At 37.8% G+C, this 26,106-nt stretch overlaps 1 pseudogene; it reads right to left on the bottom strand.

The window, feature by feature from the left end:
• Window positions 1–4,607: 4,607 nt before the first annotated feature.
• Window positions 4,608–5,502, bottom strand: LOC123940761 (annotated as a pseudogene).
• Window positions 5,503–26,106: the final 20,604 nt, after the last annotated feature.

The raw sequence follows: 26,106 nt of genomic DNA, 5'->3' as shown, positions 1-26,106 counted from the left end.
TAAGGAAAAAGAAAGTGGAGAGAATTTGCTCAACCCGGAGACTAGACAAATCCCTGTGCCAGATTTAGGGTATATTTTAATCTATTAGAAGTTGCATTCCAAATTTTTTAGAAGAAAAAACCTTTTGTCTATAAAAAACAAAGTTACATACAATGAAAGATAAAATATGACTATAATAATGAAGGTTCAAAAAAGTTTTTTTTTTTATGAAAGGTATTGTTATGATAAACTTGTTAAAAACATTATAAGAGGAAGGAGTAAAATTTTTAAAAAATGTAGCACAAGAAAAAAATAAAAAAAAAATAATTAACTTTGAAAGACTAAGGAATCAATGGGAGAAAGCCATGAATGCCATGCTTTGCTTTCTCCTCTTCTGGAATTCCTGTTCTCCTTGGTAAGTGAACTTGGTCTTGGCTAGATTTCTTGCTGAATTTCTGGGGGAGGCACCTGTTGTAGTGATTCTCAAGTGTCTTTGCCTGAGGCAGAATTGCACCGCCCTTACCAGGGGCCAGCTAAGTAATCTGCTCGGGCTTGCTTTTGGGAGGTTTTGTTCCCTGAACACTTTTTGTAGAGTTCTGGGGGACAGGAATGAAAATGGCATCCTCTCAAACACTGACCTGGAGGATCTGAGACCTCAGGGGCCCTCCTCTCAGTGCACCCTCCAAGGAAAGCACTCAATCACTCCAGTCTCCCTGGCCTCCGTCCACTCAAGGAGCTCACCCAGCTTGTGACCAAGCATCTCTATCTCTGGCACAGTACCTGCCTGGAGTCTCTAAACTCTGCAGATCCCTTTGCTTTTCTAGGGGGGTCTCCCTGGATCTTCTGAAGTCCCTGTTCACAGAGCAATAGCCTGACTATGCCCCGGATCACAGTTTAAGGCACCACTGAGTTGAGAGCTTACTCCTCAGTCCACCTCTATAGCCAGATTCACCACTCTTAATACATGTGAGCTCTGTGAAACTCAGACACCCCCCATCCTTCTGTGATCCCGCGGGACCTGAGACCAAGCTGTCCCTGCATCAGCCTCACACCGGCCTAGCCTCTGGTGTGATGCCCCTCACTGGAGCATATTTTTAATGTTTTGATTTTGTGCTCCATTGCTCTTCCACTTACTGGGAGCCAGCCCCTCTCCCCATGGTCTATCTTCCTGTTCCTTTGGATTCACTTCTCCACTGGTCCTACCATTCAGAAAGTGGTTGATTATCTGTTTCTAGAATTGCTGCTCTTCTCTTCAATCTTCTCTTGGATTTGCAGGTGTTTGGAATGGTTTGATAAACTATCTACCCAATCTCTTGCTACCTGATGTCATCTCAACCTGCTACTCCTCTGCTATTTTGACTCACCTCCCCCAGAATTGGGTTCTTAATATCATTTTCCAGTCAAAGGGATTAGATCTACTTGGAGAAATAGTTGATTCAGTGACTAGGGCAGGAAGTAAATATGCAGGATGAGCCTGGAACATCTTGGAATGCCAGAAAACAACAACAACAACAAAACACAAAAGCTAAACAACAAACACAAACCCACCCTGCATACACAATGATGGTGTATGTCAAAGGGACAAAGGGGCCAATGGAAACAGCTCCCTGTGGCCAAAGCTCCTATGATTTGAGCAGCAAAGTTAATAAAGTACTGTGAAATTTTATCAAATTATAAAATAAATATCCATGATCCCATACTTATGTAAATAGAGGATTGAATAAACAGATAAGTGAGGTGACTAGATAAATCTTCCATCCAGTTTGTATAGATACTTTGCCCCAGGGAGGTGGTCCATTTCTTTCCTCTCTGTAAGTGTGGATGGTGGATAGTTACTTCCTCACACAGAACACAGTAAGAGAGGGTGGAGACAAAGCAGCTTCACTGCAGAGGAACCTACCAACACTGCCTCAACCAGGTGGTCAAGGTCAACATCAAGTGTTACAACATCAAGTGTTACAACATCAAGGTCAACATCAAGTGATGAGGACAGTAGTTGCCATTGACAGGATGTAATGAAAATGGTGATTTACTTCTGGGGCCTTTCTCCTCAAAAGTTATCCCCCCAGTCTAGTCATGAGAAAAACATCAGAAGAATACCATTAGAGAGACATTCTACAAAATGCCTGACTAGTACTTCTCAAAACTTAACAAGGTCTTCAAAAACAAGGAATGTTGAAAAGCTGTCCCAGACACCTGATGACTAAAGGGATGTGATGACTAAATATAAAGTGATACACTGAATGCGATTCTGGATGCAAGGACAGTAGATTAAACAATGGAAATCTGAATCAAGTATGAATTTCACTTCATCATAATGTATCAGTATTGACTCACTAAATATAACAAAAGTACCATACCAATGTCGGATATAAATGACATAGAAAATGGGTGTGTCAGATATGAGAATTCTCTATGCTATCTTTATTATTTTCTATACATCCAAAACTGTTCAAAATTTTTTTTCTAAAATTCTCATTTCTCAGAATGCAACCAGAGAACACTTGGGGAAAAACGATCACCAGTTTTTGCTTCCAATATTATAATTGATTCAGAAAATTATTGTCATTGGATGCTAAAACTGTTGAAAAATTATTAGGGAACAAGAAATTCACATGTTGGCCAGGTACCACCCTGCAGATTAGATTTTCATAGGAAAGAAATATGTCATCTTTATTGTAGAGCAGATGGTGATGGTACCACCTTAATGAAGTAATCAGTAAATGGCTTCAGTTAACAAGGCAAGCTAATGTGTTAGGCCCCACATTAAAACAGCACACTTGTGATGGCTGAATTATTTAACTGAATCTAATCATGAGGAAACATCACAAAAATAGATATGGTGGGATGATATTTTACATGATGTATGACACAAAGATTTAAAAATTTTAAATATTGTGAAAGGAAAAAAAAAAGCAAGAGGTTTCTTCTAGATTACAGGAGATTGAAAAATGATAATACACCAAGCAGTGGCGTTTAATTGAATTCTTGTTTATGAAAAAAGGACAATTTGGGGAAAATTTTAGTGTGAACATCATATTAGGTGAGTTAAATTTCTTGGGGGTAATAATGATATGATGGGATGCCTGGGTGGCTCATTAAGTCTCTGCCTTTAGCTCCAGTCATGATCCTGGGGTCATATTCATTCTTTGTTTCCTCAAAACATCATATTTTATAATCATTTTTAAGGCATATCTAACTTCTGATGCTGTATAAGGACTTAATAGCCAGGGGACAAGCATCTCCATTTTCTGAACTCCCAAGCATCATTGATACAAATTCTAGCTCTATCTCAATCACCTGGTTGAACTTGAGCAAGCCACTCAATGTTTCAAAGTATGAAGATTTTGCTGAGAAGATGCATGAAAAATCATTTCTAACCAATTGGTAGGTAATATATATGAAAAGTGTAGTTTTGTGCCTAGCAGATAACATGTTCTCAGTAACATATTTTTTTCTTTCATATTTGCGTATATAAATGATCAATAAATATTTTTGTTTAGGAATTTAGAATTGTCACTATTTTGTACCTCATTTATGCTTTATAGCAACTCCAACTTTTTGTTACTCATGTGAATCAGTAATTTACACTGGAATAAGTATCAGTAATTTACACTGGAATAATTACAGGTTGGTGGAACTCCTAGTAACAAACAAGATAAGTAATATCAGAGAGAAAAACACCTTTGTTTAATTTAGTGTATTCAGGAATACACTGCATTTTTGATGGACACCATAACCAAACTATTTGAAAACAGCCAAATCCATATGGATATCCAATCCATAAATATCATTTATGGCAACTACAGAGTGCTACATCACCAGTATCCAGATACTCTATTTCAGAGAAATTGAAAGTAAAATTGACTAACACTGAAGATGAAAATAATTTTTTTTAGTGTACATTTTTACTAGCATTATTTTCTTGGTTTCAATATTTTTAAATTGTGGTAAAACATACACAACAAAATTTCCCCTTTTAAAGGTGAACATATTCTTGATTTGAGAATATTCTGAGTGAATTATTATTCAAATATATTATCTTGAATAAATTCAAAGAAAATTAAGAATCAAGGATCTACAGTTTACTTCTGACCATTGGTGTTGTTTAAGAAGGGATTAATACTTGAGAACGTGGAATGTTCCAGAGATTGTAAGATTATGATTAGAAATTCCAGAAATTTGTAAACAAAATTTTTTTTTAAATTTTCAGTGTTCCAAGAGTCATTGTTGTAAATGAGTTTAATTGGAAGTGATCTTTATCTAACTGACTTCTATTCATAGTACTTTTTGTATTTGTTGAAAATTGTAATTCATTACCCATTGAAACAATTAGCTAATAGTTTAGCTAATATTTTTGTGACACAGTGTGTGACCTGAAGAAGAATTATATAGTTCAATCTTGCTGAGAGCTAGAGCTTAGATTTTGCAATACATTATACCAGGATCTCTCCTTTTTGAACTTATTTGACTCCTATAAAATCATGTTTTAGTAATTGAATATTCTATGGACAAAGTGGTCCTTTTCTACTTTCTCAATATTCCATGATTTTGAAAAACATATTATCAAATTTAAGTTAATTTTCCATAGGGTATTATATTTCTTTTAAATTGTGATAAAATTTTCTTTATAATTTTTTCACAACATTTATTACTTCCTTATTTCTTAGACTATAAATAAAAGGGTTTAATAAAGGGATCACTAGAGTATAAAAAACAGCACCAGGTATATCTTCATTATCTTCTTTATCTGAATGTGGTCGAATATACACAAAGAGAAGAGAACCATAGAATACTGAGACAGAGAGAAAGTGGGATGCACAAGTAGATAAGGCTTTGCCTCTTCCCTCTTTGGATTTCCTTTGAATATAGTAAAGAGAACATAGATGTAAGACATTAAGACACTACTGATGGTGAAGGGTTGAACTGAACCTGCAAAGATAAATATCAACAATTCATTGATATAAGGGTCAACACAGGAAAGTCTATATAATGGAAAAACTTCACAAAAAAAGTGATTAATTTGATTTGACCCACAGAAAGTTAACCTAAAGAGAAACCCCACATGAATTATGGAATGCAGGTTTCCAGATCTGAATGCATACATTCTTTGACATCATGGTGTGGTTCTGCAGTGGGATGCATATGGCCACATGGTGATCATAGGTCATTGCTGCCAGGAGAAAGCAGTCTGTAGTTCCAGCAAGGCAGAGAAAATAAAATTATACCATGCATTCATAAAAGGAAATCATTCCGTCATTAGAAAAAGAAGTTCTCTAAAGTTTTGGGGGTAATGGCTCAGGAACAACAGGAATCCATCAGAGCCAGGTTGCCCAGAAAGATGTACATTGGTGTGTGAAGACGATGCTCCACACAAATCAATGCCACCAGGCTAAGATTCCCCACCATAGTGATCACATAGATAGTGAAAAACACCACGAATAGGAGGCTCTTCAACTCTGGGTGATCTGTGAATCCTATGAGGATAAATTCAGTGATCAAGAAGTAGTTATCCTCAGTCATAACCACCTTCTATGTTGAGACAGGAATTATGGAGATATAAGATTCTAATTTAAAGTGTGTATAATTTTCCTTCTAAATTTTTCTTTTACAACAAAGAGAGGAGCTTTTTCAAACTCCCCTTAGTATCTCTGGATACAGGTACCCAAACCTCTAGGGGATAGTCATTCCCCTTAAAATGTTAGTTTTATAAGCTCAACTCTGAAAAAAAGCATTCTCATGAATGTGTTTGTAATTCCAAGAAGAATGCTTACAGAGGAAAAAGTTTGTCTTGATGACTTCATGCATGAATAGTGTAGAAATCTAGCATTTCCATATTTGGTTCAAAGTTGACAAATAGTATCAGTGTCAGTTTTTGTATTAAATATCCTTAAAATAAATTTACTATCAATTTTCATGTATACACATTTTTTAACTAAGAAAAAAGTTTTCATATACTCTCCCAGTGGAATGAATGCTAGAAAAGTACATATAACAAATATGTTAAATTTATACCTTAAAAATTGTATGAAGATCACAAAGGTTTAAGAATAGGAACTTTAGAGAAAATTCCTTGGGATATCCAAGGAAATAAATATCTACGTATTTTTACCTCTACCTCTCTCATCCCTGTTCCCGGTAATAGATACATTTCCATAAAAACTGATTTTTTCCATGCCATCATTCATGTTGATTTTTCCTCAATATCTAAATCATTTCCATCTTTATGTAAAGCATAGTTTACATATTATGCTTGTTAGGAAAGCTTTAACTAAATGCCCCAGACCACACCGATTTTCACTTCTTGCATTCTCAAGCATATCCTATATACCCAACTCAATCTAGCATTGTTTATGTATAATACACAAGGGCTTTTAAAAAAAATTGCATGTAGAGTTTCTTTATTAGAATTGAGACATTTGATTTCATCTATGACTTTTACTTCTCATAAGAGTTATTTAATGCTATAGAGGGAATAAAAAAATATTGATTCCAGTCCTAGCTTCAAACACTTGAGATAGGTGAACTTGTTGTCCGTATACTGTCACTGATCCCTTAGTGACCTCTTTGGTCTCCACAAATTGACTGCTAGTTTTCAAGAACAGGCTACAAAGGAAACCTTGAAAATTTATCATGAGAAATCTTATGCATCATTCCTTTATTGGAAGTGACCCACTTATTGTTTTCCCACGTCCTATGAAACTTATGTAATATTTTTGGAAGTATATCAGAGTAGTCTGAAAGTTAATAAAAATAAGCTTGCCTGTATATTTCAGTTTTATAACACTTAGAAAAAGAGAAAAATCTTATATCTTGATATGATTTTTTTAAATTTTATTTTTTTAATTTGTTTATTTAGAGCATAACAGTGTTCATTGTTTTGGCATCACACCCAGTGCTCCATGCAGTACGTGCCCTCCCTATTACCCACCACCTGGTTCCTTTACCTCCCACCCCCCCGCCCCTTCAAAACCCTCTGGTTGTTTTTCAGAGTCCATAATCTCTCATGGTTCATCTCCCCTTCCAGTTTCCCTCAACTCCTTCTCCTCTCCATCTCCCCATGTCCTCCATGTTATTTGTTATGCTCCACAAATAAGTGAAACCATATGATACTTGATTCTCTCTGCTTGGCTTATTTCGCTCAGCATAATCTCTTCCAGTCCCGTCCATGTTGCTACAAAAGTTGGGTATTCATCCTTTCTGATGGAGGCATAATACTCCATTGTGTATATGGACCACATCTTCCTTATCCATTCATCCGTTGAAGGGCATCTTGGTTCTTTCCACAGTTTGGCGACCGTAGCCATTGCTGCAATAAACTTTGGGATACAGATGGCCCTTCTTTTGACTACATCTGTATCTTTGGGGTAACCACCCAGCAGTGCAATTGCAGGGTCATAGGCAAGCTCTATTCTTAATTTCTTCAGGAATCTCCACACTGTTCTCCAAAGTGGCTGCACTAACTTGCATTCCCACCAACAGTGTAAGAGGGTTCCCCTTTCTCCACATCCTCTCCAACACAAGTTGTTTCCTGTCTTGCTAATTGTGGCCATTCTAACTGGTGTCAGGTGGTATCTCAATGTTGTTTTAATTTGAATCTCCCTGATGGCTAGTGATGATGAACATTTTTTCATGTGTCTGATAGTCATTTGTATGTCTTCTTTGGAGAAGTGTCTATTCATATCTTCTGCCCATTTTTTGGTATGATTATCTGTTTTGTGTGTGTTAAGTTTGCGAAGTTCTTTTTAGATCCTGGATATCGACCTTTTGTCTGTACTGTCATTTGCAAATATCTTCTCCCATTCCATGGGTTGCCTCTTTGTTTTGTTGACTGTTTCCTTTGCTGTGCAGAAGCTTTTGATCTTGATGAAGTCCCAAAAGTTCATTTTTGCTTTTGTTTCCTTTGCCTTTGGAGACATATCTTGAAAGAAGTTGCTGTGGCTGATATCAAAGAGGTTACTGCCTATGTTCTCCTCTAGGATTCTGATGGATTCCTGTCTCACGTTGAGGTCTTTTATCCATTTCGACTTTATCTTTGTGTACGGTGTAAGAGAATGGTCGAGTTTCATTCTTCTACATATCACTGTCCAGTTTTCCCAGCACCATTTATTGAAGAGACTGTCTTTATTCCATTGAATATTTTTTCCTGTTTTGTCGAAGATTATTTGACCATAGAGTTGAGGGTCCATATCTGGGCTCTCCACTCTGTTCCACTGGTCTATGTGTCTGTTTTTATGCCAGTACCACGCTGTCTTGGTGATCACAGCTTTGTAGTTAAGCTTGAAATTGGGTAACGTGATGCTGCCAGTTTTGTTTTTGTTTTTCAACATTTCCTTAGGAATTTGGGGTCTCTTCTGATTCCATACAAATTTTAGGATTATTTGCTCCAGCTCTTTGAAAAATACCGGTGGAATTTTGACTGGAATGGCATTAAAAGTATAGATTGCTCTAGGCAGTATAGACATTTTAACAATGTTTATTCTTCTGATCCAAGAGCATGGAACAGTCTTCCATCTTTTTGTGTCTTCTTCAATTTCTTTCATGAGTGTTCTGTAGTTCCTCGAGTACAGATCCTTTACCACTTTGGTTAGGTTTATTCCCAGGTATCTTATGGTTCTTGGTGCTATAGTAAATGGAATCAATTCTCTAATTTGCCTTTCTGTATTTTCATTGTTAGTTTATCAGAAAGCCACTGATTTATGTACATTGACTTTGTATCCTGCCACGTTACTGAATTGCTGTATGAATTCTAGTAGTTTGGGGTGGAGTCTTTGGGGTTTTCCACATAAAGAAGCATGTCATCTGTGAAGAGAGAGAGTTTGACTTCTTCCTTGCCAATTTGGATACCTTTTATTTCTCTTTGTTGTCTGAATGCCGTTGCTAGGACTTCTAATACTATGTTGAACAAGAGTGGTAAGCGTGGGCATCCTTGTCGTGTTCCTGATCTCAACAGGAAGGCTGCAAGCTTTTTCCCATTGAGGATGATATTTGCTGTGGGTCTTTCATAGATAGATTTTATGAAGTTCAGGAATGTTCCCTCCATCCCTATACTTTGAAGCGTTTTCATCAGGAACGGATGCTGGATTTTGTCAAATGCTTTTTCTGCATCAATTGAGAGGACCATGTGGTTCTTCTCTCTTCTCTTATTGATTTTTTCTATCACATGGATTGATTGGCAAATGTTGAACCAACCTTGCAACCCAGGGATTTATCCCACCTGGTCATGGTGTATAATCTTTTTAATGTGCTGCTGGATCCTGTTTGCTAGGATCTTGTTGAGAATCTTAGCATCCATATTCATCAGTGATATTGGTCTGAAATTCTCCTTTTTGGTAGGGTCTTTGCCTGGTTTGGCGATCAGGGTAATGCTGCCTTCATAAAGAGAGTCTGGAAGTTTTCCTTCTGCTTCAATTTTTTGGAACAGCTTCAGGAGAATTGGCGATATTTCTTCTTTGAAAGTTTGGTAGAATTCCCCAGGGAATCAGCCAGGTCCTGGGCTCTTGTTTTTTGGAAGGTTTTTGATCACTGCTTCAATCTCGTTACTAGATATCGGTCTATTCAGGTTGTCAATTTCTTCCTGGTTCAATTTTGGGAGTTTGTAGTTTTCCAGGAATGCATCCATTTCATCTAGGTTGCTTAGCTTATTGGCATATAACTGTTGGTAAAAATTCAAGATGATTGTTTTTATTTCCTTGGTGTTAGTTGTGATCTCTCCCTTTTCATTCATAATTTTATTAATTTGGGCTTTCTCTCTTTTCTTTTGGATTAGTGTGGTCAATGGTTTATCGATCTTATTGATTCTTTCAAAAAACCAGCTTCTAGTTTCATTGATACGTTCTACTGTATCTCTCGTTTCTACCTCATTGATCTCTGCTCTAATCTTGATTCTTTCCCTTCTTGTGTGTGGAGTTCGTTTGATTTGTTCTTGATTCTCCAGTTCTTTAAGGTGTAGAGACAGATGGTGTATTCTGGATTTTTCAATTTTTTTGAGGGAGGCTTGGATGGCTATGTATTTCCCCCTTAGAACCGCCTTTGCTGGATCCCATAGGATTTGGACCGAAGTGTCTTCATTCTCATTGGTTTCCATGAATTGTTTAAGTTCATCTTTGATCTCCTGGTTGATCCAAGCATTCTTAAGCAAGGTGGTCTTTAACTTCCAGGTGTTTGAGTTCCTAATGAACTTTTCCTTGTGATTGAGTTCCAGTTTCAAAGCATTGTGATCTGAGAATATGCAGGGAATAATGTCAGTCTTTTGGTATCAGTTGAGTCCTGCTTTGTGACCCAGTATGTGGTCTATTCTGGAGAAGGTTCCATGTGCACTTAAGAAGAATGAGTATTCTGTTGTTTTAGGGTGGAATGTTCTATGAGGTCCATCTGGTCCAATGTTTCATTCAATGCTCTTATTTCTTTATTAATTTTCTGCTTCGATGATCTGTCTATTTCTGAGAGAGGCATATTAAGATCTCCTACTATTATTGTATTCATATCAATATGACTCTTTATCTTGATTAATAGTTTTCTTGTGTAATTGGGTGCTCCCATATTGGGGGCATAGATATTCACAATTGTTAGATCATCTTGGTGGATAGTCCCTTTAAGAATGATGTAGTGTCCTTCTGTATCTCTGACTCCAGTCTTTAGTTTAAAATCTAATTTATCTAATATGAGAATCGCTACCCCGGCCTTCTTTCAAGGCCCATTGGCATGAAAGATGCTTCTCCATCCCTTCACTTTCAGTCTGGTTGTATCCTTAGGTTCAAAATGGGTCTCTTGTAGACAACATATGGATGGGTCCTGTCGTTTTATCCAATCTGCAACCCTGTGTCATTTTATGGGCGCATTTAGGCCATTCACTTTGAGAGTGATTATTGAGAGATAGGTTTTTTTTGACATCGTGTTGCCTTTGAAGTCTTTCTGTCTGTAGATTGTTTGTATATTTCTGTTCAATGATATAGGACCCCCCTTAATATTTCCTGCAGTGTCGGCTTGGTGGTTGCATAGTCTTTTAAGCCTTGTCGGCCTTGGAAACTCTTTATCTCTCCATCCATTTTAAATGTCAGTCTTGCTGGATAGAGTATTCTTGGTGGCATGTTCTTCTCCTTTAGTACTCTGACTATATTTTGCCAGCCCTTCCTGGCTTTCCAGGTCTCTGTGGAAAGGTCTGACGTTATTCTAATGGGCTTTCCTCTGTATGTAAGGAGCTTCTTTGTCCTAGCTGCTTTTAAGAGGCTCTGTCGTGAAACATAATTCCTCATTCTAACTATAAGTTGTCATGAAGACTTTCAAGAATCTAAAATCTTGGGAGGAAATCTCTCTGCCTCTAGTACATGAACGTTGTTTCCATTCGTGAGATTGGGAAAATTTTCATGGAGAACTTGTTCCACTATATCTTCTAGACTTCTTTCTTTCTCCTCCCCTTTGGGGATTCCAATAATTCTGATGTTGGAACGTTTCATGGCATCATTTATTTCCCTGATTCTGTTTTTGTGGCTTCTGAGCTGTTTGTTCCAGGCTTCCTGCTGATCCTTTCTCTCTATCTGTTTGTCCTCCAGATCACTAATTCTATCTTCTGTCTCAGTTACCCTAGCTTTTAGAGAATTTGTATTAGATTGGAACTCATTGAGAGCATTTTGAACATCATCCCTGGTGGCTTTCAGTTCTGCCCTAACATTGTGAACATCATCCCTGGTGGCTTTCAGTTCTGCCCTAATCAATTCTGTTTGGTCATCCATGGCTTTCTCCAACCTAGCTATTGCCTGGATAATTGTTAGTCTGAATTCCTTTTCTGACATATTGTCTATGTCGATAGCCATTAGCTCTGTTGCAGAAGGCCCATTATCTGTATTTTTCTTCTGTTGGGTATTCCTCTTCCTAGTCATTTTGTTAAGAGATGACTGAACAGATGCAGCTGGACTTATCGATTGTGGTGCAGTCAATGTGCACTCTGGAATGCTTCTGTGCAATCAGGATTCCCCACCCAAATGAGAGAAAAAAGAAAAGAGAAGAAGAAAGAAAAAAAAAGGGAAAAGAAAAAAGAATAAAAGAGAGAGAGAGAGAGAGAGAAAGAGAGGAAAAAAAGGGAAGATAAAAGAGAAGGCTCAGCCAAAATGGGCCACAAGGTAAGATTTATGAAGTATACAAACAAAAACAGACAAACAAAAAGACTGATAAAAGTATATGACAAGAGAAAAAATATATATATACATATATATATATATATATATATAAACAAAAAAAAAAGGGAAGAACCTCATCAGAAAGAACCCTAAGTATAAGATTTATATATTATCAAGACAAACACAAATTCACAGAAACACTGACAGAAGGAAAAATTGGGAGAGTGGTTATAAATTCTCAGTGTGGGTGAGGAAGGTTATTTTGATTCTTCCTGAATGTATCTTGATGTTTTTGTTAAGGGACTCAACTTTCCTAAGTTACAGGGGGATTAGAAACTGGTTTGCCTATAGGGGTAGCATTGATTGGGGAAAGGGGATTACCTTGAAGTTTAACTCCATATGTATAGTAGAAAATAAAAATTAAAAAAGAATAAACTAGACTAAACTAAGTTAAAATTTAAAAAGAATTTAAAAAAATAGAAAAGCAAAAGAAAAACACGGGTGTATGTATCAAAAAGTTCAGGTTAGAAGGTTATTAAAGAATTTGATGTACTGGACATCTCTGTGTGGTGGTAAATAGGTTAAAAAATTTTCTGTATGTATATAAAAAAAAAAGAACCAGAATATTGGTAAAGAGTTAAAAATAAAAGTTGTATTTATGAAGTAGTTGTGGTTGTTCTCTTGTAGTCTTTTTTTTTTTTTTCCTTCCTGGTTGGTTTTCTGGGGGAGAGGCCTGCCATGTGGGTTTTCAGACAATGATGTTCCCTGAGTTAGGTCCAGACAATGATGTTCCCTGAGTTAGGTCCTCCCACTCCCCTCAAGTGGGTGGGCTCTGAGGAAACTGTTTTTTTCAGGCTTTTGTTCTCTGGGGGTTTTTATGTTCTTTCATCTGCTTTCTCTCACCTTGACAGCTTTTGATGGTTTTTGGAGGTTTAGAGGAGAGCAAATTGCACCCTGACCTCCCTCTCAGAGAGAAGCCTCAGAATGTTTTGCAAGACCTGCTGGCAGAGTTGGTTCTGAGTCACTTTCCCTGGGGATGCAGGAGCTCCTCTTTGTACCCAAAACCAGGGCAGCGCTGGCTGCCTGGGCAGCTACAGACTGCCAGAGAGGTTCTGAGCAGAGATCGCACACTGAGATTTTCCCACTGTCCCGGGCTGGGAATGTCTGGTTTTTCTGGATGCCAGAGCTCCAGGCTAGCGCCTATGAGCACCTGTCCCAAGGGAGGGTGTGGGACGCGCTTGTTTCAGGATTGCCATCTGGCCAGGCTCCCAGCCCCTCACGGGAGCCAGACCCCACTGGTTCTCGGGCATGCTGGCATTCAGGCGCACTGGCAGTTCAGGGATGGAACCCTGATTTCTCCCCTGCACTCTCTCTGGCTCAGCGCCAGGGGAGGCTGTCCTGGGTCCCGGGGACTTAGGTCCTTGACCCTAACCGCCCAGGTTCCCACTATTTCCCCCCACGATCCTTTGCTCTTTGTTTTTTGAGTGCTTTCAACCAGACTCCAAGTTAATGCTGGTCCTCAGATGCAGGGCACTCTCGTATTGGGGTATTACTTTCCAATCAGTCACCTCTGGTGGCTCCCTCCCCCTTTTGTTTATCTTCTGATATCAGTCTGATGCTCCCAGTCTGCTTTACCTACCACTGGCGTCTTCTGCTCCTGTAGAGATCCAGACATGTATAATTCTGATCTCAGGCTGATTTCATGGGTGGTTGGAGTTCTTTGGTAGATAATCAACTCACTTTAGGGTACAGGTTGAAACGGTGCCTCCTCCTACTTCCCTGCCATCTTGACTCCTCTGATATGATTTTTGAGATGGGTTGCCTGGATGGCTAAGTTTCAAGTATCTTCTTTTGGTTCAGGTCATGATTCTCTAGGTCCTAGGACTAAGCCCCATGTCTGGCTCCCAACTCAGTGGGAATTCTCCTTGTTCCTCTCCCTCTGTCTCTCCCTGTGCTTGTGTCCTCTCTGTCTCTTTGTTTCTCTCTCTCAAATGAATAAATTAAAAAAATCTTAAAATAAATATGATTTTTTAGAACAAATATTGATTTACCTCAAAGTCTATCTTTTATTATTACTTAGCTATCTGTTAGGATATTTTGATCAATGTGTCTAATTATGTACATTCTATGGTCAAAATGGGTTTATTTTTCCATACTCAAAACATCAAAATAAAAGCACAGGCTGAATGTTTCACTTTCATGTTTTAATGTACTGAAGATAAGCCATTTAATTATTCAGCTATGTTAGAAATAGCCCTCAATGTACTTGCTTGAATTCTTTAAGAGTATTAAGCTGAACTCTTACCTATATGTTTTGAAGATCTACCTTATAATCAGAAAAGGTCGATATGAACTGAGTTCAAATCTCATGCTGATTTGCCTTAGCCTTCAGCTGTGGAAAGACCCAGAAAGGTGAGAAGTTGAAACCTTAGAACAATTAAAAAATGCTAACTAATTCAGATAAATCAATATGTAAAGACACTAATAGTAAGGTAATGATAAATCTGAATACTTCCCTTTACCTGAATGCTCCAAGAAGAGTTTTATAACATCCTATTGGTTTGGTGTGTGGCTGTGTGGTGCGAAGTCTCATATAATTTCAGGATATAAGTTTTTGTCTCAGAAACATTTGGGATTAAAAGAATGAAAGTCTGGGAGATGACTAATAAGTGAGTGTCAATAATTACGTTTCTTTCAATGCAAAATTAAACATTCCATCAAATGCTTATGGCAGTTGCCTATGATGACATCAGTTTATTTCTATGGGGAAATTCAGTTCCCAAAACATATTAACTCTGTGACATAAGTTAAAGATGACCCATGAGACATTGAGGTTAAATTAAATGACCTTTGCTAAAGTCACCGAGTCATTTGATGATAATTTTGCTGATTCTTATATAACTGACATCATTTTTAGAATTCTATTCTTTATCTGGTGCATAAAATATAAAATGTGCCTAAGAGAGTCTCAGGTCGGTTTGGACCATTACTGGAGAGAATAATAGGGTTTATCAAAGATGATTAGCATTTAGAGAGGAGAACAAAAGTTGTGGTAGTGTTCGCTAGTCTCATCAACTCCTTCAGGGTGAGTTGAAGTTGTTCCCATGTATTGCAAAATCCTTACGGAAACATTGCTGTTACCCTTTAGCCACATATATGATTTACTGAGTTAATCTCTGTGCTTTTCAGTTCATCCAAATTGCTTTACCTTTTTTTCCCTGTTTTCCCCCTTTGTTGGAACACCACCCGGATCCTTGCCAACATAACTGGGGTCCTGTCGAATCCTGTGAGAAAACTCCAGGAAATAGAGGGCAAGCATCCTTCTGGGCCCATGCCCAGAATAAACATGGGAGGATCACTAGAGTGTTTTGTACTCCTTTACATAGATCTGATAAGTGTGGAGAATCCTTAACTTCCTCTAGTCATTTAAAGCTAAGATATATTGTCATCTAAAGCTAAAAGATGTTGTCATTTAAAGCTAAGCAGTAATTTTTGTTGTTCACTTGTCTCAATTGATTGCCTGCATGTAAATCACATCCCACATGTAGCCCATGCCCTGCCCATAAATCTATATCCTGTTGGTAATGGGATCTTAGGGAAGGTATAAAAGAAGTGATTGTAAGAAATAAAGACATCTACTGATCATCAGTCCGTAGTTCCATCATGCAGGCTCTGATCACCAGGATCCCCACCTCGTGAAGGAGACATGTGAGAGACCCTCACAGAAGGAGGTAAGTGATAATGTTGGGGGAGAATCAAAGTCGCCCCCAGTGTTTTCTAACATTAATACAACACCTTTTATCTCAGGGACGTGCTTGAGTATCCAGATGTCAATTAAGAACTTGTCTGGATGTTATTTGAGAATATAATCCTTGGTTTCCTGATGAAGGAAACTTGGAAGAGACAATTTGGGAGCGTGCACGCCCTAATGTGGAAAAGGCTTATAGACAAGGTGAAACAATTCTGTGGAGTTTTGGGTTACATGGGCGTTGGTAAAAATGGTTATTTTAATTCTTAGAGGGGAACGTAAGGAAGAAATCATAAGGCTGAAACAGCGCCTCTCTGCATACATATGAGTTAGATGATGAAATAACCCAACAAATTCAAGCTGAAAGTAAAAAATTATTTTTCAGCAAAAAGGACAAATGGTATGTTTCTACTTTGGTCACCGCACCTCCGATTTTCTCTGGGAATGATATCAAGGAAAAGCAGCAGACCTTGTTGGGAATGAGGGAAGTAACACTGGTTTGAATGATAATTAATGCATGTTACAATTAGGACCAACAAAAAATAAAAAACAAAATTCTATTTCTACGCCGTCTCACCCCCATGAGCTTTACTTAGTTTTCCCTGTAACTTTTCATGCTAATGGGCTAAATACATACAATAGGATGCTGATGGAGTCTGTAAGAGAATTTAAAGTAGGGGCCTACTTCTCCCTATTATTATGAATTATGAATATTTATCTAGTTGGAGCAATAACTCCTGCTGGATTCCCTATGAGTTTCAACTTATAGCTAAAATGGTATTATTAACCTCTTCTGAAATTTTACAATGGAAGATGTGACTTTCTGAGGAGACACATGAAAAGGTCAGGAGTTTAGGACAGAGAGGGAATGTAGCTGCTGTTACTTATGATATACTCATGGGAACAGGAGTTTGGAGGACTTTTAATCATCAAAATCATAACATCCTTCCTGCAGTCCTTCCCCATGTACGTGATGTGGTCTTACAAAACTGGCAAAAAATTAATTCAGACACTGATTATACCACCAGTTATACAGAAATACAAGGGCCTAAAGTGCTGTACATTGATTTTACCTGCAGGTTAAAGAATCGCTAGAAAAACAGATAAGAGGAGAGCAAATTCAGGAAATACTCTTAAGACAACTAGCATATGATAATGCTAACGAAGACTGCCAGGCCCTGATTCAACCTCTAAGAGAATCTGGCAATGTCATGGATTATTTAAAAGCTTCTCCTAATGTAGGACCCTTTAAACATCAGGCCTGAGTTACAGCTTTAGAAACCATGGCTGTTCAAAAATAATTGCAGGCAAAATGTTTTAATCCTGGACAAACAGGACACATAAAAAACAATGCCATCTCCCTCTCTGTCTGGTTACCCCTTCTCCTGCCAATCGCCTGAATAAATCCAAGATTCAGCCCCTTAATGTTTGTTCCTGCTGTCGATGAGGCAAACACTGGACCAAGGAATATATGTCTAAAAATGAGAAAGATGGAAATCCCTTGGGGAACCCTCATCAGAGAAACTCCCTAAGGGGCAGCCCCAGGTACAATAAATATTGGGTCATGGAACTCTCCTATTCAGTTTGTACCCAGCAACAACTCTCAGTAATGGACTTAGTCCCTGCTACTCAGGGACTAGGATTGCTGCTCTTGATATCCCTCTCTCTAAGGCTTGCTTTATACATCCATCTCAGTGCCCTTATAAATTGTCAACAAACCTATATGGACCTATACCCCCAAATATGGTTGGTCTCCTGCTTGGACGGAGTAGTTTAACTATGAAAGGAGTTACAGTACATACTGGAGTAATAGACTCTTGATTATTATGGTGAAATTCAAATTATGGCTTCTGTCACTGTTCCGTGGACCTTTTCAGCAAGTGAATAAGCCACCCAACTTTTGCTACTTCCCTATATTATGCCTACTCAATCTTCAAATTTTAGGAAAGGAGGATTCGGCAGTACTAATAAAAAGATTCCTTTTCTAAGAAACTGTTTGAAGGAAGTCAACCCCAAATGAAGCTTTCTATTAAGGAATGAATATTTGAAGGGATTTTAGATTCTGGAGCAGATATCTCTATCTTTTCTTGTCAATGTTGGCCACGCCAATGGCCTCCAATGCCTACTGATTATGCCCTTGAGGGTCTTGGCTATGTAACTACTCAGCAATTGAGACAAAGCCAACCTCTGCCCTGTAAGGGCCCAGAGGGATTACTAGGTCATATTCAACCTTACACTGCCCCATACCTATTAATCTCTGGGGATGAGATTTATTACAACAATGGGATGCTGAAATTCACATACCTATATCCTCACTTATAAAAGACATGATGAAAAACATGGGGCATATTCCTAGGAGAGGCTTAGGTAAAAACTTACAAGGAGTGCCTTAACCTATAGATCTTAACCCTAATAATACTTGTGTTGGACTGGGTTTTATATAGGGGCCATTGGGTTTGATAAAGCCCTTTCACCAATTCCAATCACCTGGAAAAGTAACGAGCCTATTTGGACACCCCAGTGGCCCATCACATTAGAAAAACTGAAGGTTCTAAGAGTTTTAATTCAAGAACAGCTGGAAAATGGATATATTTTTCTCCTTGGAATTCTCCATTTTTTGTGGTAAAGAAAAGGTGAGGCAAATGGAGATTATTACTAGATCTCTGTAATATTAATGCTGCCATGGTAACTATGGGTTCATTAAAACTGGGACTTCCTGCTACTTCTTGTATACCTACTCAAAGGCCTTTAGTAGTTTTGGGTTTACAGGACTGCTTTTACACTATTTCTATCCACCCCTAGGACAACGAGCATCCTGTGTTTTCAATTCCATCAGTAAATCAACAAGAAACTTTACAGAGATTTCAATGGAAAGTTCTCCCTCAAGGCATGACTAACTCTCCTATGAAGTGCCAGAATTTTGTTGGGAAGTTTCCTGATCCCATTTAACAATTATATCCCACATGTTATATTATCCATTGCATGGATGATATCTTACTAGCAGCCCCAACCCCAAGGTCTTACATCAAGTGTTTCCAAACACACAACAATACCTATAACAGGGCAGTCTTATAATAGCTCCTGAAAAGGTAAAATTTACTCCACCCTTTTTCTATTTTTCTATTTAGAAATATAAATATTTCTATTTATGCTGGGTACAAACTGAAATATGAAAAATTTCATATTATAGACTGTACCTCTGTTAATACTCAGTTATCCATTTGTTGAGATAATTTAAGTTCTCTAAATGATTTTCAAAAATTATTAGAAGATATTAATTGGTTATGCCCAGTGTTAGGTTTTCCTACACATCAACTTACAAATCTATTTTCCACTCTTTAGGGAGACCCTAACCTTGATAGTCTTCAAAGCTTAATACCACAGACTGAACAGGAACTTCAGTTCCTTGAAGAATGCCTTCATCAAGTGTTCTTGTGTTGATATGATCCTGCATTACCTTTAATGTTATTTCTATTCTCTACTTCCCATTCATCTACAGGGATGATAGCTCAACAAGATTCTCCTTTAGAATGGATCGACTTGAAACACGGAGCTCCTAAGGTTTTAACTGCATATGTTGACCGTCTTGTAGGTCTCATTATCCTTGGCCGAACCAGATATCTTCACATATTATGATATAACACACATGTTATCATTCTTCCTATTTCTAGAAAACATTTTCTTCCCTATTTCCCTTGAATGATCATCTCCTTAATGCTTTAGCAGAATATTCTGGAACCACTGGAAAACATTACCCTGTGGTTAAATTATGGGATTTCCTTAAAATTCATCATTTGTAATTTCTAATATATGTAAATCTAGTCCAGTTGTAGGTGTTCCAATGTATTATATTGATGGCTCCTCATCCAGAAAACAAAGAATACATGGACCTGCCTTAAACCTCTCAATTCAAAGTGAGTATGCATCAGTGCAACAAACAGAAATATTCATATTTACTACTCTGTTAATTTGTGTATCTTCTGCACTTAACTTCATATCTGATTCTGCTTATGTAGTTGGTCTCTTTCCTACTTCCCATTCACCTAAAGGGGTGATAGCTCAACAAGATTGTCTGTTAGCATGGCTCACGATCCAACGAACTATGGCAAATGCATATAACTCATTTCCATCTCTTTCCTCGTCAACCTTATTTACATGTTATTGATATATTTTCTAGGGCAATTCCTTAATCCTCCAATTCCCTTTCTGCTGTCCACTCTACTCTATTGCAATGTTTTAGTGCTATGGGGGTCCCTACTACCATAAAAACTAAGAATGCACCAGCTTACAGGAGACATAAATTTACTGCCTTTTTTTCTGATTGGCAGATTCATCATATTACAGGTATACCTTATAACCCTCAAGGACAAGGTATAGTTGAACGAGCTCATCGTATAGTAAAACTGCAATTATTAAAATAAAAAGAGGGGAGTCCACAAGGATGTTTTAGCACTCTCTTTATTTACTCTTAAGTTTTGGAATTTACCCCAAGGTGACATTCATACAGCAGCAGGAAAACACTTCTCACAATCACAGTAATCCCTTGAAGCATCTATTCCTATTTGGTTCATATCTTTTAATGAAGGGCCCCCTGACCTGCTATTAAGGAAAGGCAGAAGGTCTGCTCTTAATTCCTCCGATTCCAGTGATGGACCCTCCTAAAACACTATGGCTTCCTCTTTGCCTCATCAGGCCCAGAAAACCAATGACCAAGCTGATAACCACTACAAACATGATCTACAAGAAAGATGCCAAAATACAAGAGACACAGGAGGTCACTCACAAGATACATGTGCTGTCCCTTCATAAAAGGAGACCCCGACCATATCAGCGTAGGGACAATCTACCCACGTGGGGTCAGATTAAGGTCCTGTCAGCTAAAAGCTAAAGGAGAAGGAGTTTTATGATCTACCTGAAGCCCACAGACCCCTAAGAACTTTTTTCTTTTTTTTTTTTGGCTATGGTTGCTCTTCTGAGCTGTACATCAGCGGGTACTGTCTCCTCAAATGATGAGTGAACAAACAACAGGTGTTGAGCTTGGAATTGGCTCTTAAGATGTTGCAATTAAAAAACAAAAAAGGGGGGAATTGTTGAAACACAACCCGGATCCTTGCCAGTGTGACTGGGATCCTGTCATATCCTGTGAGAAAACTCCAGGAAATGGAGGGGAAGGGTCTTCCTGGGCCCACGCCCAGAATAAACATGGGAGGATCCCTGGAGTGTTTTCTTCTCCTCTTTTAGGAAGATCTAGTATATGTGGAGAATCCTTAACTTGCTCTTGTCATTAAAAGCTAAGAGATATTGTCATTTAAAGCTACGTGATAATCATTGTTGTTCACTTGTCTCACTTGATTGCCTGCATGTAAATCACATCCCACATATAGCCCACACCCTGCACATAAATTTATATGCTGTTTATAATCGGATCTCAAGGGAGGTATAAAATAAGTGATTGTGAGAAATAAAGACATTTACTGATCATCAGTCAGTATTCTCCCCATCACATAGGCTCTGATCACCAGGATCCCCACCTCGCAAAGGTAATACCCCTTCACTCCACTAATTGTATAAATATACCATATATTTAATAAAATTTAGTTTAATAAAAATACTATACATAAAATATGTCTATAACCCATCACTTGTTGCCTGCTGCTAGCATTAGCTATAGACATAAGAGGGAAGGGATTTCCCTGTTATGTTCATTCCTTCATTTCTAACACCTTGAACAGTGTTGGAAATGGAGGAGTGTTTAAAAAGAATTGTGCTATTTGTTAAATGATTAAAAAATGATAGTCTGCCACTCAGGAATTTGTAGTGGTCTCTGTTTGGATTTCAAATCAAATCCATTTCTGTTTTTTTTTAAAGGGTTTTCTAAAATTTTCTTTTCGTTTCTTTCATTTTTTTTAAGATGTTACTTTTTTACTTGAAAGAGAGTAAGTGAGAGAGAGAAAAGGAGCAGAGGGATGGGTAGAAGGAGAGGAAAAAGCCAAATCTCTGCTAAGTAGAGAGCTGGACATGTGGCTCTGGGGCTATATCCCAGAACTGTAGCATCATATAATTTTGTGGAAGTTCCTGGGAAATATGTTTCCTTTGTTTTAAAAGAGATGTACAAAAAAGTAGTCTTCCTCTGAATGTCATGTTTTGTGGATATGAAATCTGGCACAGTCTACAGCAATTTTGCCATCAAAGAGACACAAGCCTGGAGGTGAAGTCAATATACAAAGGAGGGCATAGCTGAGGGAATCACAGAGAAGCAGAACCAGGGTTTCTGGAATTAATCACCCCTTCTCATTTCAAAATCTAATAGCTCTCCTTACTGTTAACCTTGTTTGGAAAAAATGCATTTAATGCAACTGAATAAATATTAACAGATACATTTATGTCTCTTGTCTCATCTCTCATTTTTGTTTTATTTTAAATTAATTCTAAGTACCTTATAAAAAACATTTCATCAGTATCCATTTAACTACTCACAAATCTACTATATTTGTTACATTGACATCTATATTTTAATTTCCTATAGCCCCACTGAAAAAATGGGGAACAAAGAGGTTTCCTAATCTGTCTACAGAAATATTAAGGAGGAGCTTAGTGATCAAATAGAAGGATCCAATCCAAAGTCCATGCTCTTTTTTTTTTTAACATATAATGTATTATTAGCCCCAGGGGTACAGATCTGTGGATCACCAGGTTTACACACTTCACAGCACTCACCATAGCACATACCATCCCCCATGTCCATAACCCCACCACCCTCTCCCTACCCCCTTTCCCTCAGCAACCTTCAGTTTGTTTTGTGAGATTAAGAGTCTCTTATGGTTTGTTTCCCTCCTGATCCCATCTTGTTTCATTTATTCTTTTCCTACCCCCCAAGCCTCCCATGTTGCATCTCAACATCCACATATCAGGGAGATCATAAGACAGTTGTCTTTCTCTGATTGACTTATTCCCTAAGAATAATACCCTCTAGTTCCATCCATGTCTCTGCAACGGGCAAGATTCTCTTTTTTTGATGGCTGCATAGTATTTCATTGTATATATATTCCACCACTTCTTCATTGATTCATCTGTTGAAGGACATCTAGGTTCTTTCCATAGTTTGGCTATTGGTGACCTTGCTGCTATAAACATTTGGGTGAACATGCCCCTTCAGATCACGACATTTGTATCTTTTGGGTAAATTCCCAGTAGTGCAATTATGGGTTGTAGGGTATCTCTATTTTCAACTTTTTGAGGAACCTCCATGCTGTTTTCCAGAGTGACTGCACGAGCTTACATTCCCACCAAGAGTGTAGGAGGGTTCCCCTTTCTTCCCATCCTCACCAGCATCTGTCATTTCCTGACGTGGAAATTTGAGCCATTCTGACTGGTGTGAGGTGGTATCTCATTGTGGTTTTGATTTGTATTTCCCTGATGCTGAGTTATGTGGAGCACTTTTTCATGTGTCTGTTGGCCATCTGGATGTCTTCTTTGCAGAAATGTCTGTTCATGTCCTCTGCCCATTTCATGATTGGATTATTTGTTCTTCAGATGTTGAGTTTGCTAAATTCTTTATAGATTTTGGACACTAGCCCTTTATCTGATATGTCATTTGCAAATATCTTCTCCAATTCTGTCAGTTGTCTTTTGGTTTTCTTAACTGTTTCCTTTGCTGTGCAAAAACTTTTGGTCTTGATGAAGTTCCCATTTTGCCCTTGCTTTGCTTGCCTATGGCAATGTTCCTAGAAAGAAACTGCTGTGGCTGAGGTCGAAAAGGTTGCTGTCTGTGCTCTCAGAAAGGATTTTGATGGATTCCTTTCTCACATTGAGGTCCTTCATCCATTTTGAGTCTATTTTTGTGTGTGGTGTAAGGAAATGGTCCAGTTTCATTTTTATTCATGTATCTGTCTAATTTTCCCAACACCATTTGTTGAAGAGACTATCTCTTTTTTTAATATTTTATTTATTTGACAGAAAGAAATCACAACTAGGCAGAGAGGCAGGCAGAGAGAGAGGAGGAAGTAGGTTCCCTGCGGAGCAGAGAGCCTGATGCGGGGCTCAATCCCAGGACCCTGAGATCATGACCTGAGCCAAAGGCAGAGGCTTTAACCCACTGAGCCACCCAGGTGCCCCGAGACCATCTTTTTTTCATTGGACATTCTTTCCTGCTTTGTCAAAGATTAGTTGACCATAATTTTGAGGGTCTATTTCTGGGCTCTCTATTCTGTTCCATTGATCTATGTGTCTGTTTTTGTGCCAGGACCATACCGTCTTGATGATGACAGCTTTGTAATAGAGCTTGGAGTCTGGGATTGTGATGCCACCAACTTTGGCTTTCTTTTTCAATATTACTCAGGCTATTCGAGGTATTTTCTGGTTCCATATAAATTTTAGGATTTTTTTTTTCATTTCTTTGAAAAAAAGTAGATGGAATTATGATAGGAATTGGATTAAATGTGTAGATTGTAAAGTCCATTTTCTTATCACTAAGTCATATTGTACACAACATAGAGAACTGAAAGTAGCAGGAGGGGAAACTTTCAAGAAACTAAGCTGTTAAGTGGATAGAGAAACAGGGCAGAGAGTCAAGAAAATGTGAATCAATTATATTTTCCTCCAGATTTGTTTTGGAAAAATTTCAAACCTACAGATAAGTTGAGAAAATGCCCATGAATTTTTTAAATCATGGTTAGTAGTTATTGACAATTCACCACATTTGCCTAACAATCCACCTGGAAAACATGTATTCGTACATATTGAATAGAGGTATATATATGTCACTATCCATAGATATGAGATTATGGCAGTTTACCCACAAATTCTTCAATATGTATCTCAAAAGAACAAAGACATTTCCTACACTGTCATATCATTTTTTAAAGATTTTATTTAATTATTTGAGAGAGAGAGAGAGCAAGAGAGAGCACAAGTGGGAAGGGGAGAAGCAGGAGCCTTCAGTGCATGGGGCTTGATCCCAGGACCCCAGGATCATGACTGGAGCTAAAGGCAGAGACTTAAGTGAATGAGGCACACAGGCATCCCATCATATCATTATTATCCCCAAGAAATTTAGCATCACCTAATATGATGTTCACACCAAAATGTTCCCTAAATTGTCTTTCTTAGCAATTTATTTTTTCATCAAGAATTCAATTAAATGTCACTATTTGGTGTATTATCATTTTCTAATCTCCTATAATCTGGAACAAACCTCTTGCTTTATCTCCTTTCATGACATATAAAAAATTTTTAAATCTTTGTGTCAGACATCATGTAAAATATTCTGCCATATCTATTTTTGTGATGTTTCCTCATGATTAGATTAGGTTAAATAATTCAGCATCACAAGTGTGCTGTTTTAATGTGAGGGCAATGACATTAGCTTGTCTTGTTAACTGAAGCCATTTACTGATTACTTCATTAAGGTGGTACCATCACCATCAGCTCTATGATAAAGATAGCATATTTCCTTCCTATGAAAATCTAATCTGTCGGGTGGTAACTGGACACCATGTGAATTTATTGTTCTCTAATTATTTTTCATCAACAGTTTTAGCATCCAATAACAATAATTTTTTGAATTAATTATTGTCATTGGAAGCATAAAACTGGTGATCGTTTTTCTCCAAGTGTTCTCTGGCTGCATTAGGAGAAAGAGAATTAAAAAAAAAATTTAATAGTTTTGAATTTATAGAAAAAAATAAAGTTAGTATAGAGAATTCCCATATCTGACACACCCATTTTCCTATGTCATTAATACCCTACATTGGTATGGTACTTTTGTTACAATTAGTGAGCCAATATTGATACATCATGATGAAGTGAAATTCATACTTGATTCATATTTCCATAGTTTAATCTAGTGTCCTTGCATGCAGAATACCATTCAGCATATCACTTTATATTTAGTCATCAAGTCCCTTTAGTCATCAGGTGTCTGCAACAGCTTTTCAACATTCCTTGTTTTTGAAGTCCTTGGTAAGTTTTGAGAAGTACTAATCAGGTGTTTTGTAGAATGTCTCTCAAATGGGATTCTTTGGATTTTTTTCTCATGATTAGACTGGGAAGATAGCTTTTGAGGAGAAAGGCCTCGTAGGTTAATCATCATTTTCATTACATCCTGTCAGTCGCAACTACTGTCCTCATCACTTGTAACACTTGATGTTGATTTTTTTTAGAATCTGAGCCTTTTTATTTATTTATTTATTTGACACAGAGAGAGAGAGATCACAAGTAGACAGAGAGGCAGGCAGAGAGAGAGAGAGGGAAGCAGGCTCCCTG

The sequence above is a fragment of the Meles meles genome, chromosome 4 (assembly GCF_922984935.1).
Source record: "Meles meles chromosome 4, mMelMel3.1 paternal haplotype, whole genome shotgun sequence".
Lineage (NCBI taxonomy): Eukaryota > Metazoa > Chordata > Mammalia > Carnivora > Mustelidae > Meles > Meles meles.
Note: the sequence above shows the minus strand (reverse complement) of the source record. Positions and strands in the feature narration are given on the sequence as shown.